Source organism: Lathyrus oleraceus, chromosome 1, assembly GCF_024323335.1.
Source record: "Lathyrus oleraceus cultivar Zhongwan6 chromosome 1, CAAS_Psat_ZW6_1.0, whole genome shotgun sequence".
Lineage (NCBI taxonomy): Eukaryota > Viridiplantae > Streptophyta > Magnoliopsida > Fabales > Fabaceae > Lathyrus > Lathyrus oleraceus.
In genome coordinates, this window is record NC_066579.1 from 382,123,838 (window position 1) to 382,138,824 (window position 14,987).

Here is a 14,987-nt window from a genome sequence, read left to right on the forward strand (position 1 = left end):
ATAATTTACTTAAGGGCACCGTACCTTACGGTATTCCTTAGTTACTCTATCTCTCATTAATCTGTCCTTTGTGTGTGACCCTGTAGGTTTTCGTGACGTTGGAAATTATATTAAATCACGCATTTAACATAATAAACAGTGAGCGGTATCTAGCAACACATCACTGCTACCCAAGACACGAAAATGTCATGTGATCTGACAAAACCTTCTGTGATAATAATTATGTGTATAATTACCCCTTTGCCCTTATATCTATATTGAACACAAGGTATAGACCGTGTCACCCTTGTCCAGTTCAATATTGGGCCCATAGATATTTATCCTGTTACGCAGGATGGGCAAATTCCATCTAGGACACTCATGTCCCTCAGCATGCTTTGTGGAGTACCCATCAACTGTCTTTATGGTTATCCAGTTACGGACAACGTTGGATCAGCAATAAAGCACTCGACTCTACATCTAGGATCCATAGTGGTTTCAGGTCGAAGAGTGGTATACACTATTATCACCATGAGAATAACTTATGACACTTTGCATAACTTTCTATATAGTATTCTCATAGCGGGTCAATCCGGTATAAATATTACTCCTAATATTCATACCTATGTTTAAGACTTGATAACTCTTTATCCATGATCCATGAGATGTGATCATCAGTCTACAAACATAATAGTCTTAATGCTTTAATGTTATCCCACTTCACACTAAAGCTCGACTACGGATACTTTAGGAATAGCATCCTTATGTTTAATGTGTTCTCATGATTAAGTCACACTTAATACATTAAACGGACTATCTATTTCAGGGGCTTTATTAATCAACCATAATAAAGAGAATGCCTTTTATTATTAATAAATAATTCGATACAAGTACCAAAAAGTATTGGCCTCTAGGGCTTACACCAACAAAAAGTCCTCTTTTCCCCAATTCAAATCCACTGTAAATAGTTCCTGATGACACATTTTCTTGCCTAAAAGTCCAAAATGCCCTCCGGGATAAGCTGTGCCAAAAATAGCAAAAATTTGGAAATTCAAGTGCCCAAGCCAACACTGGCCGTGCCAGGCAACACGCCTGGCCGTGTTGGCCTCTGGGCACAATTATGCTGTGACACGCCCTTCAGGGAGGCTGACACGGGCGGCTGTGTTAGCTCCTTGTTTTCCATTTCCCAAACTTCTCTCCTGACACGGCCCGTGTTGGCCAACATGGGTGGCCGTGTAAGGGATACTGTAGGTCCATTTTTCTTCTTCTGTCGGGCCCAGAATGCCTGTTTTGCCTGTCTATCCCTCTGGTGCACTTGTTTATACCTGAAACCAAAAGAACTACCACAAAAGGACATAAAATGGAGTATGATGATGCATATAATATGTGCTCCATAAATAGAGACAACAATATCAACCATATAAATAACGCAACAAAACAATAAAATAAGTGACTAATGTGTTGTCGATTCTTTACAAAGGTGTCGAATGAGTGTTAGAAAACAAGGAGAATTGGCGGTTGATCAGTTATCCTGTGTAAAACGAAGGTTTAGGTTTGTGAGCTCAACATGTGTAAAAGCTTCCAAGATTTAGGAACTTGAAGACTAACCGCTCTGAGGTCCTCATTTCTAAAGAAAGGACTGGCTTCCTGGATTCACCATTTGGAAGATAAGACTCAAACTAATATATTGCGAAGTCTTCTAATATTTGGTTGGAGGTTAACAATCATTTCCTTGTACAAAGGGGTTCGTGAGTCTTTCCTACTAAAAGCTCTCAAAATTTATTGGGAACTCTCTGGATTAATTCTTAGGGACAAGAATAAGTTGTTTTTGACTAAACATGTATATTTTCTGGTGTTCCTCTTTTCCCCTCAAACTCTTTACTTCTCGCATTTTATTTTATTCTCTTTTATTTTTCTGTTGCTAAGTTTTTTAAAATGTTTTTAAACTCTTATTTTATTTTCCAAAGTCTTTAAAAACCATGATTTTATGAACATCACAATCCCCCCCCCCATCTCTTAGATACTTCAATGCATTGAATACTACTTGTTGTCCATTGACTCTCATAGTCAACTCTCTTCTTTCCATATTTAGCAATGCCCTTGCCAAATAAAGAAAGGGTTTTCCAAACATGACGAGAGTTTCTATATCAACACTAAAATCCATAATGATGAAATATGTTGGAAATACAAACTTACCAGCCCTTACTAACACATCTTTAATTTTCCCTTGGGGGTAGCAAATGCTTTGGTCAGCTAGTTAAAGGGTGATAATTGTTGGTCTGGCAACTCAAATACCCAACTTATTGAAGATAGATAAAGGCATGTGGTTAGATTGCCACAAGATCACATAGTTCCCTTCCACAAAAAGAATCTCATATGTTATATGGTATAGTAAAACTTCTAGGGTATTCCAACTTAGGAGGAAGTTTCCCTTAAACAAGTTGAGTGCACTCTTGAGTTAAGGCCATAGTAACAAATTCACCCACTCTCTTCCTTTTAGTAAGAACATCCTTCATAAGTTTGGAATGGTTTGGCATTTTTTGAATGCCTTCAATAAATGGCATGTTGATATAAAGCTACTTCAGAATTTCAATGAACTTTCCAAACTGCTGATTTTCTTTAGCCTTTCTGAGTCTTTGAGGAAAATGAGGTGGTGGCCTTTCTTAAATAAATCTAGGTGTTCTGCCAACCTCTAGCATGTCAATTGGTTTCTTTTCAGGATTTGAAGTCATGCCAAAAGTTTTCATAGTGCATTGCTCCTTTTTTACATTCTCCCTAATAGGTTCCACCAAAGGTGTAGCTTCAGTAGACTCAGACACTTCCACTCCTAAAGTGTCAGGGATATTTAGATTTTCTATTGGTGGTTCTTCCCTTATTGATGTTGATAACTCACATTCTTTTTCACTTATTAACTTGATAACCTTGCATGTTTCAATACTCTCGGATGTAGAGGTAAATTCTAGAGTTTTAGTGAACCTTGAAAGTGCTCTCATAGTCCTTGACTTAAGTGATCAAGCAATCTTCCAAAATTGACTCTCCATGTTCTTAATTCTTACACATTGAGCTTGAAACTGGTTCTTGGTTTCTTGTATGAAGGACTTCAAAATATTTTCCAGCTGGTTATTCCCGTAATTAGCCACAACATAGTTTGCTGCAGAAAATCCAGGTGGAACTTGTGGTGCTTGAGGTTTAAGTTAGTTTTGACTATTCCTCCATGAGAAGTTTTGATGATTACGCCACCCAAGATTGTCTGTGTTGTTGTACTTTTTGTTTCCCACATAGTTAACAGAAATAGGATTTGCTGAGCAATCTTCAAATAAATAAGCTCCCCTATAATAAACATAAGCAACCTCTGATATGTTAGTTACAACCTTGAAAGGTTCGACTACTGACACGTCATGACTCCTCAACATATTTTTCATCATTTGGAGAATCTTAGCCACTTGATCAACAAGATTCGTGGTTTCTGTGACTTCATGAACACCAACTTACTTCTGTTGAGTTGAGACAACAATAGCTCTTGTAATTGGCCATTGGTAGGTGTTAGTCGTAATACTTTTAATCAATTTGTACCCTTCTTCATAATACTTAGATAGAAAATATCCATCACTAGATTCATCAAGCATATTTCTTGAAGATGGGATCAATCCATTGTAGAATATTTCTAGTTGGCTACAGAATGGTATACCATGGTGGGGACATTACCTTAATAACTCTTTGAATATTTCTCAAACATCAAATAAGGATTCATCATCTCCTTGTCTAAATGAAGTAATTTCATTCCTCATCTTAGCGTTCTTGACAGAAGGAAAATACTTAGCTAAAAATGTTTCAACTAAGGCATTCCATGTGGCTATGGAATTGGGCTCTATAGAGTTCAACCAACTCTTGGCTCTATCCCTTAGAGAATATGGAAATATCCTTAACCTGAATGCATCATCTGTTATGCCAGGAATCTTAAAGTTACTTGCAACCTCCAAAAATTGCCTTAACTATATATGTGGGTCTTCATTTGCAGCTGTAAGACCCCAATTTTGGGCCCTAAGATCCCTCATGGCCCATATCATATCATATCATGGCCTCAAGGATCATTGCATGCCCTGGTTTCCCTCCTAGTGGGTAGATTGCCTTGTGGGTTGTTTCTTGATCACCAAGCATACTTTGGATTTGTATATCTTTGCTTTTCATATGTTTATTAACCAAAAAGTACAAAAATATTGTCAGTCTAACCTTGTTGCTTGCAGTTGAAGCAGTCATCAGCAATTAGGTCAAAGTCAGTCAACAGTCAGTCAAAGCAATGGATGGTGGCCATTCTTGCAGAATTTGGGCACCATGGTCAATAATCAAGAGTTCATACAACTTATGATATCATTTGAAACAAAGTTCTCAAGGAATTAGGGTTTGGAATTCATCAGAAATGCTTCAGTCATCCAAAACCCTAGAAAAGTCAAACTTGGTCAACTGTGGATTTAATCAGTGATCTGATGGATAGAATTGATTTGAAGGAGCTCATTCATGCTTGTACAAGCCTCATCTATCATGTCAAACCTCATCATGGAAGAAAATCAAGTCAAGCAGAAAATTTCCAGAAATAGCAAGTGGACCTGTAATTTCAACTGCCAAAAATGGAAACTTCTTGATCCTCAACTTACATCATGATACAAGCTTCAAATGAATTTTTGCCCAACATGAAAGTTGAATATCTTGTTCTCCCATTTTCAAAAAGTCCAAGAACTCTCAAATCCCATGTGTGGTTGTCAAGATATGATCAATTCAATTTCAAAAATTTGTGAACTTCAAAGAGCCATAACTCATGAACCATAAGGCCAAATTTGGTGGGGTTTTTTCCTACAAACCACATTTTTACTCCTCTTTCCAAAAATATAAATTTCATGAACCAAAACCCTACCATTCAAAATGGCATTTTTGGCCTTGACTTTATTCATTTCAAGTTTGACCAACCATTGACTTTTTGAATTATTGATTTTCACACCCTTTGGCCAATTGGAAATGTTTGGAAACATCATTTGCAACTTGTCTAGAGCCCTAACTTGGCCAGAAACATGCATCTCCATGGGCAAAAAATGCAAGCTTGGTAATTTGGCAAATGGCTTCATATAAGCAAATCAAGGACAGCAATCCATCAGCAGACCAAAAACAGCAAACACAAATGTTACTTGCAGCCTGTCCAAAGGCCCATTTCGACCACAAACTCACACCTCCACTTCCATACTTTCCAAATTAGCAAATATGCATAATGGTTCATTTAAGTTAATGTGGTTTAACACTTGATTAACTAAGTTAAAACAGTGATATATAAGTGCATTTTCTGACATTTGCCAACCCTAGAGACTAAGACACAGCAGCCATCACAGAGAATACTCCCATTCACTCCTTCTTGCATTTTTGCATTTTAGAAAATTCTGAGCAAAAGCTTCAAGGAGCTCGAGCCCTCTTGCTTCATTCATCATTTGGACAACCTTGTGAAGCATTTTGAACCCTTAAATCATGACTGGAACCCCCTTTTGAACACTGCATCTTCAAGCTACCAACAATGGCAAATCGTTATTTGTTTATTTCCAAGCATCCTTGAGCTAAGGAAACTTCATCACCCATCATTTCAAAGCAGGGAGGGCATCTGTTTCGACCTCTAGCAACCAGAAAATCACACTTTCATTCAGCTCTTCAAATCTGGTTGGTATTTCGATTCTTTGTTTTTTTAAAACCATTGCATGTTCCTTATAGATCTTTACATGCTGAGTATGTTGAGCTTCGATTCACATGAAATGATTAAGTAATGCATGAAATATTTGGAAAAGAATTTTTGTGTTCAATGTCATTTTTGCTCGATGCATGCTGCTCCATGTATTTCAATGCAATTGGCCTGTGGATTCATGATGCCTGATGCTTGCTGATGCTATTGCCATGGTTAATTTTGAGTTCTGGGCACTTTGATTTTTGCTCATGTTTAGATGTTGATGATGATGATACCCTGTTTATGAACCCTAGCTGCCCAGAATTTTCCATGAGTCGTGTTTGAGTTTTGTTTGTGTGATGTTGCATGAACATTGTTAATACCTTGCTGTTTGCCATGCTGGTCGAATGTTGTTTTGATGTTGGTGATACCATGAACATTGCTGCTGTTAAACCCTAGGGTTTCATAAACCCAGAATTTGATGCTCATTGGCCCGTGTACTGTTCCATTGGGAACTGGCCAATCACAACATTTCCCGTGTCCCTTCAAAACGGGGCGTTTTGATTAATGAGATGTTTATTTACAAAATTGCCACTGTTGACCCTTGTTTGACTTGTTTTCCATGCTATTTTGCTCATGTTGTCTCATTTGTTTCATCAACTTACAAAATTCCTAACTCATTCATTATTCATCCAAAAATCATGAAAATTTTTCCATCATCTTCACATGGATGTCTAGTATTTGATTATGATTTTTAATTAATTTTTCATTGGCTGGATTTTAATTGGTAATTGGTTTCCTAACATGTATGCATAATTGATACATTTTGCCATTCCTTTTGTGAAATTGTCATGATGTATCCATTGCCCCTGAAACTTTTTGTGGTGAAACTAGACTCATTTACCTTTGTTTCCATATAGAGTTTATGCATTTCTCATATGTGGTTTGTGAGTTACAAATTTTTGAAGTGAGGTGTTGCATTTGGTGCTACATGAATGATATGCATTTTCCCAATTTTTGTTCACATGCTTCCTTACATCCAAATGACCCCAAATTTTGCATGAATGATCTCTTACATGTCTAGTTTGTGTATGAATTTTCTGGGATTTAATCATGCTGTTTTCCATTTGATTGTGAATTTTCTTCCCTGCCTAGTCAAATGTTGACTTTTTGTGCTACACATTGCCATTTCATTTGGGAAATCCTCATACCATATTGAATGATCATGAAATTTCATATATGATAACTAGACATCTTGAGCTTTGCATTGGTGTTAATCTCATTCATTTCTCATCTGTTTTCAATTTGATATGATGTTTTGAAGTTGACCCATGTTTGTTGACCTTCATTGTGCATACTTAAATTTGGTTTGACTTCTTGATTTTAATTGACTGCCTTCCTCTCATCCAAATGCAATGAAATTTGACATGCTTGCCATGCTAGATGTTAGGATTGAATGTGATTTATTTGATAATTTTTGAGATTGTTTGGGTTGACTTTTGAATGAGGTCTTGCTGTTGACCTTTTGTATGCTTCTCTTGCCATGCTTTGCATTCTTTTGTGTATGAAATGACATTGATGCATGATTTGATTGTGAATCCAATTGAGGTAGCTTCTTAAATGTTTGACCTTGACTTTGGTTGACTTTTCCTTGCTGTTTTGACTTTTTCTTTCATCTTTGACCCTAGGCTAGTCCTAGTGGTCTTTTGAGCTTACAATTGAGTTAATGTTTCAGGTTAAGCACCAATGCCTCAAAGATCATTCAAATTTGATTGAGTTGGATTATATATATCATGTGCTAACCCTTGTTTTGTAGGTGTGACTCATATAATTGAGTCTTGTGCTTTGCACATTGGTCCCTCTGTGGTTGACTGTTGTTTATCCATTCCTTTTGTTTTAAACTGTTGAACTGTTTACTAATTGGTTTGACTTTTTCAGGTACTTTAGTTGCTTAAGTTCTTTGAACTTGCTTGCTTTGCTATTTAGCATTTGCTTTGAGGTATAATTACTTCTTCTTCATGTAGTCTGGAGACCCGGTCTGTTATTTGACCGGGCAAACTGTCTGAAGTCCTCCTTAAGAGGCAATGCTTGTGTGTGTTTAAAATTGTCCCAAGCAGGAAAAGTCCTTCAAGTAAGGCAATTGGTAGATCAAAGGGATAAGTAGCCTATCCCCTACTATTCAGTGAGTCCTCTCCTTGCTCCCATTACATGGTTGTAGCATTGAGATAAAAACCCAAGATCAATCGAGTCAATAATGGGGAAAGAGTTCCATCTTTCTGAACTCCCCCACTTTCTATTATTTGATGCTCTCCCTGATCAGGGATAGAAGCAATGAGGTACACCCCTCATCTCCTTTTCATCTGCTTCACCTTAGCCTCTCAATGGCAAGGTTAAGAGCGACATTTACCTATTACAGTGGACTTTCATAGTCAAACCCTCTTGTGTGAGCCCCCTTGTTTTGGCTATAGAGTGTGCTGTTTTGATATTCATTGATTGACTGATTGCTTCATATGCACCTGTTTGCTTATATGTTGTGCATTTATCATCATCAATTGCCATTAATGCACAATCATCTCATTTGTCTTTGTGATATTGTCATTGCTGTTTGCCCATTGAGGACAATTGTAAGTCCATTGCTTTGGCATTTGCTCCTATGATATGGAAGGATAGAGTGTAAGACCTCATTGGTCACTCATATCTTCTGTTGTTTGTTTGTTTGATTGTGAGGAAACAACTGTAAGTCCCTGCAAGTTGGCATTTGTATTCCTAGGACCATACTGTGGAGGTTAGAGTAAGCCCAGATAGATTGGCATCTGACATCCATGTTTTGCTTCTGCTTGTTTATGTGAGGTTGCAATTATAAGTCCCTGCTAGTTGGCATTTGCATTCCTGTGATCATGTGTTGCTTTTGTTCTTGTATGTGAGGATCCACTGTAAGTCCCTGCAATGTGGCATTGGATTTCCTAGAACCATACTGTGGAGTTAACCTAAGTCCAGATAGATTGGCAGTTGACTTCCATGTTTCATCTTTGTTTTCTTTTGAGGAGATTGGTGTAAGACCATTGAGTGGCTTCTGATATCCTATTCTGTTTTAGGAGACCGGTGTAAATCCATCTATTGGTATCCGGCATCCGCCTTTTATTTCTTTGTTTGAGGAGATTAGTGTAAGACCATTGAGTGGCATCTGATATCCAGCTTTATTTTAGGAGATTGGTATAAGCCCAGTGATTGGCATCCGATATCCGTTTTCCTTTTCTTTCTTGTTTGTTTGTTATTATTCATTGCCCATTCCAAAGGACACACTTGAATCATCTCCCATATGATTTCAAGAAGTGAACCTTCTAAGAAGTTTTACAATCCATCGTCATCCATTCATCATTCATTATGTCCTAAACCTTTTCACACTTTATCTTTCAAACTTGACATAAGTGTTGTGCAAACATCTTCATGTTTTTCTAACTAAAAACCTGGACCCAAGTCCTTGACTTTTTTCAAACTCCATTTTCATAATACTTCTTTCGAATCAATCTTAATCATACTCTGACTTCACTTTCATAATCACAATCAATTAACTTCACTCATTCACTTGTTTTGGCTTTGTCCATTGTTAACCTTTTCATGCATTAGCCATAGGTTTCAATTATCATTGTGGTTGATGTAAATCTTGCCTATCCTTAGTGAGTCGACAGTAAGACTTCCGTACTGAAAACAGGGTTAACCCCTCTAGTGCGTCGAAGCTATCCTCACATGGTGGATGTTGTTTTTGGTCGAGTGTTCTCCCATTGATAATGAAAAGCCTCAGTGCTTGTGTTTAAAATTGAATCCACCCACTTTTGGAAATCTTTTAGCCGAACTACGGCGTTTTGATCCTTACCTTTGATGGAAGGTACGTAGGCAGCGGGTTCATCCGTTCAAACCCAATAAAACTTGTATATTCTTTTCTCATCATCCCAATCATGTTTGCACAATATTTATGTCATAACAAATAACAATCTTATACAACAAGTGTGAAAAGGGCTCCCTAGGAGTACCTAGGACGTAGTGGGTGCCTAACACCTTCCCATTGCGTAATTTACCCCTTACCCAGACTCTCTGATCTTTTTATTAGTTTTCTACGTGTAAAACTTCTTAGGCTTTTGTTCGCTTTTTAGCCAATCCTTTGGATAAATAAAAGTGCGGTGGCGACTCGAAATTTCAATGTATACCTTGCTTATGGTTTAATCGATAAATCATATAGCGACGAATACACCGCTACAGAAAAGTGGCGACTCTGCTGGGGATACACTCGATCCCTGGTTGTATTGCCTACTTTTCACCCTTGTTGTGCTATATTATTATTTGTTATTTGACATATTTTTGTACAATTTGGGATCACTGTATTGATTGTAATGTGTGAATTACTTGATATACATTTGATGTTTGCTTTGGTGATCTGTGAGATGAGTTCTATACCCGAACTCGAGTGCTCTCTAGGATAGGAGAATGGCATAGTCTTGTCGACTGGTGTGGAGTAGTCCTTAGCCAGTTGACTTGCGAGTCCATTCACTTGGTGGAGGTCATGTTGAACTAATAATGTCACACAAGTTATTTGTGGTTAGGCATTATTCTTTCAATCATGTTCCGCAGAAGCCAAGGACCTTAGTTTACCAAACCCATCTTGGCCTATTTTTAGGACCGTAGTGCGGAGGTCGTTCAGATGTCAGTTCTGATACGATTGTCACGCGATACTACACTCATAAGAGTTTCTCTTGAGAATATTCTTGGAATACGAGTATTCGTTCCTCCGATGATATTCGAAAGATGGAACAATGACTATGGGAACCTCTGATAGAACATGTCTGGCAGGTTTAAACCCTAGTACACTCCCTTTGGGTGGTTCTTAACCGAGACTCCATGCTCGTGACTCTCAACAAACCCGTGATTCGTGGTTGAGTCGTTCACACATTGTTAATATCAATGGATCCCGGATCAGGTGTAAAACCTAAAATCCACCAAAGCGGCTGGTTGATATTAAGAATGTCTGAGCCGGTTCATGTACTGTTAATATCAATGGAACTTGGGTGTCGATAAGGTGAAAACCTAAATCCACCAAAATGGATGATTGATATTAGGGATACATAGAGCTTTCCCACGACCTTTGTTTGGTGTGCTTTGTTTGATCCTTGAGTGTGTTTGTTGCATTCATGCATTCACGCATTCATCCGCATTCATGTCATCAAAAGAGAAAATTTTCAAGGAACTTAAAGGGTTTATTTGCAAAATTTTCAGACATGGAAAGACCGAAAAGGCATACAAAGAAGTACAGCTTTAAGCAGCCCGATGTAAAAGAGTTAAGGAATCTGACATCATATGTATTAGATCCTTTGGGTTTCAAAGCTCGTTATGGGAAGCTTCTGCCGCTGTTGACTACTCAAGTTGATGAAGGATTGATGAGTACTCTGGCTCAGTTCTACGATCCGTTGCATCATTGCTTCTTATTTCCGGACTTCCAGCTATTGCCAACTTTGGAAGAATACTCTCACCTTATTGGGATTCCGATTCTGGATCAAGTGTCGTTCAGTGGCCTAGAGAGTATTCCATCCGCTCGAGAGATTGCTAGTTTGTTGCATATAGATGAAGATCTGATTAGAGCTAATCTTACTACCAAAGGCGGAATTCAGGGTTTTCCTTCCGAGTTCCTCATTGCCCAAGCTACCTTTTATGGGAAGGCCATGAGTGAGGATGCCTTTGAGGCTCTATTTGTGTTGCTCATCTATGGATTGGTGCTGTTTCCCAACTTCAACAAGTTCGTGGACATGAACGCCATTAGGATCTTTTCAGTCCTTAATCCAGTTCCGACTTTGTTGGGCGATGCATATGTCTCCTTGCACCTGAGGAATATGAAGAATGGAGGAGTTATTGTCTGCTGTTTACCCCTGCTGTACAAGTGGTTTATTTCGCACTTGCCGCAGACAGTTGCTTTCAAGGAGAACAAGGGATGTCTACGGTGGTCTCAGAGACTCATGTCTCTCACCAATGATGATATCACCTGGTATGATCGCGTGTATGATACCGTTCAGATCATCGATTATTGTGGGGAATTCCCTAATGTGCCTCTTCTTGGTACATGTGGTGGGATTACCTACAATCCTATTCTTGCACGTCGTCAGCTTGGGTTCCCCCTAAAGGATAAACCTAATAACATTCTGTTAGAAGGTGTGTTCTTCCAGGAGGGTAAAGATCCCCAAGGCCTGAAAGCCAGATTTGTCTGTGCATGGCGCAGTATTCACAAGAAGAGTAGGAATGAGTTGGGTCCAAAGAACTGCATTGCTTTGGAGCCATACACCTCTTGGGTCAGACAAAGAGCTGCCACCTACTTGATGCCATACGATCATCCAAGACCTACACTGTTGGATGTGGCTGGGCCTTCAACCCTCCCTACCCAACGTGTAGAGGAGTTGAGAGAAGAAGACCTTTCGCGTGCTTGGATCCGTGAAAGAGAGGAATTGCTGCAGCAGCTCAAGGAGAAAGATGCTATGATTGAATTTATCGAGCACCGAGTGATCGACGATCCGAACGACACTTGGACTTCTCTGCTTCCTCAGTCATCCAAATTCTGGAAGAGGAAGTATGATCGACTTGCGAAAGAGAAAGCTGACATGGAGGCTGCTTATGAGAGAGAGATCAAGAAGTTGTGCATTTCTCGTCTTCCAGCATCCCGAGCTAATAGGGATCCATAGGATGTCATTTACCTTTTCTCTTTGTAATGAATCAAAAATGCTGTATTTCTTTGCCTTAACATTTTGAATGAAATATTTTCCATGAGCAATTAAAATGTTTAATATTCAAAATATTGCAAACAATACCCTAAGGGTTCCTTGAAAACCAAGCATTTGCACAAGCATCTCATGCATCATTCTTGCATAAACAGGTACTCCCTTATTTCTGGTCTTCTGGTTCTAACCTTTGCTCTTCATTTATTTTGAAGACAAGCTGACTCACCGGTATTATACAAGAGTCAACTCTGCCAGAATCATGGAGCAGTTGGAACAAGAGAACCAAAGTTTGAGAGATGAGGTCGCCAGACTTGGCGCTTTGATGGAGCAACTTCTTGCTGCTCAGAATCAGCCTGCTCAACAGCCAGCAACTCTCGTTCAGCGGACGGTTATATCTGAAGTGGCTACTTCAACGGTGCCTGTTAGTGCCCATCAGCCTAATGCCATGCCTCCCGGTTTTCCTTGGGGGATGCCTCCGGGCTTCATGCCTGATCTGCCAGCTCCTACCTTTGCTCAAATGCCGGCATCTAGCCCGGTCCCTGTTCTCGTTCCTCCTGTCGTGCATACCATGCCTAGGGTAGACGACACCATCTATCACTCTGAGGCTTCTGAGGGCTCAGATGTTCATGAGAAGATGGACGCAATGAACGACCAATTCCTTGAGTTGAGAAAGGAATTGAGGACTCTCCGTGGCAAAGATCTCTTCGGCAAGTCTGCAGCCGAACTCTGCCTGGTTCCCGGTGTGAAAATACCAGTTAAATTCAAGGTCCCAGACTTTGAAAAGTATAAGGGGAACACCTGTCCATTGGCTCACCTGGTCATGTACGCCAGGAAGATGTCAACACAAACTGATAATGATCAACTCTTGATTCATTATTTTCAAGACAGTTTGTCTGGTGCCGCGCTCAGATGGTACATGAGCCTGGACAGTGTCAACATCCGATCTTTCAACGACCTTGGCGAAGCTTTCGTCAAGCAATATAAATACAATGTTGATATGGCGCCTGACCGAGATCAACTCAGGTCCATGTCACAGAAAGACAAAGAGTCGTTCAAGGAGTACGCCCAGAGATGGCGTGAGCTGGCAGCTCAAATCACTCCACCGTTGGAAGAGAAAGAGATGACCAAGATTTTTCTGAAGACTCTTGGTTCATTTTATTATGAACGAATGGTGGCAAGCGCCCCCTCTGATTTCACCGAGATGGTGAACATGGGGATGCGTCTTGAAGAAGGTGTCCGTGAAGGACGGTTGGCTAAAGATGATGGTTCTTCCTCTAAGCGATATGGAGCGTTTAAGAGGAAAGAAGGTGAAGCACATGCCGTGCAGTCTCAGCCAAAACATAGAAGACCCTCTGTTCAGAGGAAGCCTGCACGACATTCCGGTCATCAGCACCAGGTGGCTCACGTAGCACCTGTTTTCAAGGACAACACTCCTCAACGTCAGCAATATCAACCGCAACAGTATCAGCATCAGCAACAATATCAGCAACCACAGTATCAGCAACAGCAGCGTCCACAGCAACAGGCCTACCAGCCTCGTGGGAGTACGAGTAATCAAGCAAACATGGACTATGATAGGAAGAAGATCAGCTTTGATCCGATTCCGATGTCGTATGCAGAGCTTTATCCCTCCTTGTTGGAGAGGAAATTGGTTTCTCCCAGGGATCCTCCTGCTATTCCTGCCAACCCGCAATGGTGGTACAAACCAGACCAGCATTGTATCTATCATTCCGGTGCTCCGGGCCACAACGTTGAAAACTGTTTCCCGCTGAAGACTAAGGTTCAAGACCTTATGAGAAGCGGAATTCTGAGTTTTGAAGACTCAAACCCGAATGTCACCAGGAACCCATTGCCTTCGCATGGGAAATCTGTGAATATGATCCAGGAGGACCTGGGGAAATACAAGGTTAAGTATGTCAGCCACATCCGGCAGTCGTTGGTTGATTTACATAAGATGCTGTGTCAGTACAGCTAGTTGGAGCATAACCACGACAAGTGCCGCGTCTGCTCGGTCAATCGCTTGGGTTGCGACCAGGTCCGCCGTGAACTTCAGAAGATGTTGAATGAAGGTACCATTGAGATTCTCCAGAATCGCAATGTTGATACAGTCGAACCTGAAGTGAATGTCATATCACCAGTGTTCAAGCTGCCAGAACCCGTTGTTATTCGCTACAATAGCAACAAGCCTAAGGCTTCACCTGCTTTGACTATCAAACCTGCTGGCCCTGTGCCTTACTCATCTGATCGAGCTGTGCCATTCCGGTACAATCCTGTTGCTGTCCAGGATGGAGTCGAAGTGCCTTTGCCTTCAACGTCTGTAACTAATATTGCTGATGTTAGTGGGTTGACCCGAAGTGGTCGTGTATTTTCTGCGCCTCCAAAGGCTTCTGTTTCTGATACTGTTGAGCGCCCTGTGGGAACCGCTGTGAATGTTCAGAATCCGGCACTTGATGTTGCCAAACCCTCCTCATCTGTACAAAAGACTCCTGTTTCTTCAGTTGGCCCAAGTGGCATTGTTGATGAAGAATCTGATGAGATGCTGAGGCTCATCAGAAAGA

At 40.1% G+C, this 14,987-nt stretch overlaps 1 non-coding gene across 1 annotated transcript; it reads left to right on the top strand.

The window, feature by feature from the left end:
• Positions 1-3,663: 3,663 nt before the first annotated feature.
• On the top strand, positions 3,664-3,770 carry LOC127117071 (small nucleolar RNA R71). The gene has a single exon (XR_007801833.1). It is a non-coding gene; the product is annotated as a small nucleolar RNA R71 (small nucleolar RNA).
• Positions 3,771-14,987: the final 11,217 nt, after the last annotated feature.